We start from the raw sequence: 4989 nt of genomic DNA on the forward strand, positions 1-4989 counted from the left end.
ATATATGTTGGGTCAAATTTGTGTGGAGGTTGAAAAATACAAAATACAGGGGGAGTCTTTATGGCCCAAAATAGTGATTTTAGTAATGTAATTCGACAGGCAAATTACAGTAAAATTTCGTAGGCATAGGGCCTAGGCCTAGCTAGGTATACAGTAATTTCATTTTACAGAAGTTTGGAACGATATCAGGAGTTGGGGTGATGGCAGTGGCCTACTAGGACTACAATTTATTTGAAGCTATCTTGGGTCCGATCGTCCACACCTGTTGGGCCCAATCGTCTGTCACCCAAAGTTTTCATTATAATGATCAAGAATGTATACCATCTAGGCCCTAGGCTAGGCTTAGATTGCTCTGCTACGTATACCACGCGGTGCATTCTTAAATTGTACACACATTATTAAAATGTATTAGACGGTAACACGATATCACTGACTGAACGATCTATTATATATTTTTTTTTTTTTTTTTTTTTTTTTTAATTTAATTTAATTTTATTTTATTTTTCCCTTTTAGTTAAGATTTTAAACTTTAGAATATTATATTATTTTAATTGGATTTGGATTTTTCATTACTATTGTCTCTTTTTTTATGAATTTATCTTTACTTGTAACTTTTGTTCTGTTGTATGGTCGAACCTCTCCTGCGTGAGAGTGTTCCTCTGCTTTGAAAGAGAGAGCCAATAAATTATTATTACCACCCTCGCATCGCAGTAACTACTGTACTGAACTAAGCCTAGCTTAGGCTAATGTTTTTGTAGAAAGTTAGATAGTCGTTATGTACCCGACAGTCGGCTGCCTTTATATCTTCACTTGTCTTCAATTTGTATTTAAAGGGTACATTGCTGCATAGCCAACTGTCGGGGATATGGTACCTTCATATGACTACTCCATAGAGATAATAATAAGAATACAAGAGCGCTATCCGCAATGTATTCGATGTTCGAAATACGCAGAACTGTGTGGGTACCATCCAAGATGGCTGCCATAGATTTAGCCAATCAAATTTCGCTAAACACCATCGTTTGCAATTGCGCCCTTAATTTACTCAGCGGGTTCAGTACAGCTAGCTACCCGTATGTTTGAAACTCGAGCGCTGCGGTGTTTGGATGTAATGTACACGATTTTAATTTTCATTCCTGGGTACTTTATTTTTGAATAAGATGCTCCACTTGGCCTCGATTTGGCTACAATAGTTTAATAATTTGTTATTACCATTACTCATTATCATTAATGAAATAATAGTCAGTCAGAGGGCTTATAATTAATATGTAATAATATGTATACTAAGCCTGAAGGTGGCGCTTTACTACGACGGCCATCTTGGATGGTACACATATATAACTCTGCATTGCTGCGCCATCTTGTCAACACTCTAGTTGTTTATTAGCTCTATGGACTACTCATAAAACAGAAAAAAAAACGTCGCATGGAGTTAGTGAAAAATGGAGATCTAAATGAAAAAACGATGTATTTCAGCAAGTATTAAAACCTTTTTGTTTTATTTTAGGCCTTCTTCAAAATACCTATGCCACAGCAGTTGATTTTTTTGCCGTAAAACCAAAATAGTTTCATGCATGTCGACTTGCCGATCGGTTAGCGTGAGCCCTGACTGAACTCTGCAGAAAATCCACATCGAACTTCGCATCGCGATGTAAAAAAAATGTCGGAAAACTTTTCTTTGACGCATGCGCATTTGCATAAATGTCTACACACATACGCACACACATACTACACACAATAAAAAACAAAAGAAATGTGAAAGTGATTACAATAGTTCCTATTGCATTACATGCATAGGAACTAAAAAGCGATTATTAGGTGAAATGTGACCGCCAGGTCAATCACTGCAAAGACTAGATTGTATTAGGCGCGAACTTTAAAAAAATGTGTCATGTCCTAGGCCTTCAAGCTAAAAACGTCAACAAACATAAGGAGTGACCGTGACGAATTCGTTTTGTAATTATTTTGTGGGGGATGAAGGATATTGGGCCTAGGACTCTCCGCTCTTTTGGGCCTACCGTTGTCCTCGTTTGTTCGTCGTTCGTAATTGCCGAAAACATTTGCCTCTCGCTCCACATCGTATCTTACTCCTCGTCATCATGACAGGAATGAGAAAGATACTATCCTATACAGTTAGGAAAACAACCGTGTATAAACAAAATGGTGACGTAATTTCCGTCACGAAAACCGATTTCGAAAAATAAAAAATGCAGTTGCAACGCCAGCAGGCTGGTACTCATTAAAAAAACGGTTTTAAAAAATCGATTAGTTTGTGTTTATCAGTAGAAACACACACTAAATCTCACTTTTTGTTCATTTGGGCGCTATTCGCATAAATTTGCGATTTTTATGAAGAGAACAATATTAATAACACCCGTTTTGGCCATTATATCGTCATGATTACATTCGGAAATCACTTCAAATAAATACTTCACTTTGTAGCATAGGCCTATATCAACCCTCACCACACTGAGATGCTATGAAAATTTGAACACTTTGAATTAAGAATTTTATCAATTACGAACTCTGTTCGGACGGAGGGGATACGTAATTGGGAGATGTTACTGTATTATGGGTACGGTACCTGGTGGGGTTGCATACTCCTGCGATGCTTACCAGCAGCAACACTTAAAACATGAGGACCCAATGATGACAAGGGAAAAGAAGAGCTTTGCATCAACAAAGAAAAGGCGGTATATAAATAATATAAATAATAAAATAATAATAATAAAATGTTCCCAATGTTATTTAATGCAATGTTAATGACCAAATATTCCTGATTTTATTTAAAATATTGAGCTTTCTATTGGAATAATGTAGCATGAGTAACGACATAGAATTAATAGGGCATGTTGTGGTATGTATTATAATCCTATATAAACTACGCGGAAAAAAAGGAAACAAAATCCCTATGGTTAAGGGTCAAAATTGAAAAGATTGGTTTATAATAAGTAACACAATGTATGGACAGGCCTATAATACCAACGTTTACCCTAAGGATTCAGGGCAGAACATTCTGGTTTATTGCTCCAAAGGTGTTAAAATATGAAGTTAAATGAATTTGTCTTACTTTGAGATGAGATGTCCCCTTAATAGGGGTTATTTGACCATTTGGCACACTCAGAAAGTGTCAACGTCCCTTTAATAGAAGTGTCCCCTTAATAGTGGTTGACCGTATTGTTAAAATATGCGGAAAAGTGTCCCCTTAATAATAAGGGTGTCCCAAAGGAGGGGTTCTACTGTACTAATAATAATAATACTAACACTAATAGTAATAATACTAATAATAACTAGAGATACTATGTTCAATAGAACATGAACCCAGTCATTTTTTTAAGAGATAACCACTGTGACCTTTAATCTCAACCTGTGAACAACCCATGTTTGGTAGAAGTTTGTCTAATGCAATTGGTCCAATAGTTAGTCACTAGAAATACTTGATAATTTTCACTATAGTGACCCTTGTGAATTTTAACCTACAGATGAAGAGTAGTTTTTCATGTTTAGAAGGTTCTAAGGATCATTCCTGGTAAATTCGAGCTCAATTGGGCTATTTTGAAAATTTGACCCCGATGAACCCTATGTAACCTCTGATGCCAGACAGGGGTGTAGGAGGTGTCACTGGTTCTTAATGGTCAAATTTGATTGAATTCGGTTCAATTGTTTGCCATTTGTAACATTTTGAACCTTTGACCTATGAACTTTGACATATGGGGTAAAGAGTATTTTTTGTGTGTGTTTAGAAGGTCCTAAGGATCATTCCTGGTAAATTTGAGCTCAATTGGGCTATTTTCAAAATTTAACCCAGATGACCCCTATGTGACCCCTGATCCCAGACTGGGGTGTAGGAGGTGTCGCCGTTTCTTAATGACAAAATTTGATTGAATTTGGTCCAATGGTTTGCCATTAGTAGCATTTTAAAATGTTACTAGAGAGAACAAAAGAATAACCCTTTAATGACCTTTCACCATAAATCGCTGAACACCATAAAGACCCTACCTTATGCCAATACATATGTACCTAGGACAAGACTGTGCTATGTTATTTGTGACAGAAGAGGTCTTTTATTCATTTTTTTGACAGTTTTTTACCCTAATGACCCCTATGTGACATTTGACCCCAAGCAGCGAACACCCCCATGTATGAGAGGTGTCACCGATTATACTGACCAGGTTTGGTTGAAATCGGTACAACCGTTTGGCACTAGTAGCGTTTTGAAATGTTGTCAGAAATAAGATAAAAATCACTCCTTAATGACCTTTGACCCCTTATCCCTGAACACCCTATAGACTCTGCCTTATGCCAGAGTATATCTGCAAAGGACAAGACTGTGCTACGTTATTTATGAGACAAGTAGTCTTTTATACGATTTTTGGTTTTTTGATCCTAATGCCCCTTATGTGACCTTTGACCCCAAGTTGTGAACAACACATAAATGGGAGGTGGCACCGGTCCTACTGACCAAGTTTTATTTAAATCGGTCCAGTAGTTTGCCACTAGTACCATTTTAAAATGTTGCCAGAAAGAAAGAAAGAAAGAACTAGAGATATTATGTTCAATAGAACATGAACCCAGTCATTTTTTAAGAGATAACCACTGTAACCTTTAACCTCAACCTGTGAACACCCCATGTTCTAATGCAACTGGTCCAATCGTTAGTCACTAGCAATATTTTATAATTTTCACTATAGTGACCCTTGTGAATTTTTAACTATAGATGAAGAGTAGTTTTTCATATTTAGAAGGCCCTAATGATCATTCCTGGTAAATTCGAGCTCAGTTGGGCTATTTTGAAAATCTGATCCCGATGACCCCTATGTAACCACTGATGACAGACAGGGGTGTAGGAGGTGTCACTGGTTCTTAATGATCAACTTTGATTGAATTTGGTTTCTTTGTTTGCCATTAGTAACATTTTGAACCTTTGACCTATGAACTTTGACATATGGGGTGAAGAGTATTTTTGCGTGTTTAGAAGGTCCTAAGGAT

Source organism: Anneissia japonica, unplaced genomic scaffold (assembly GCF_011630105.1).
Source record: "Anneissia japonica isolate Jap-2015-1 unplaced genomic scaffold, ASM1163010v1 scaffold3678_len381626_cov175, whole genome shotgun sequence".
Taxonomy (NCBI): Eukaryota; Metazoa; Echinodermata; class Crinoidea; order Comatulida; family Comatulidae; genus Anneissia; species Anneissia japonica.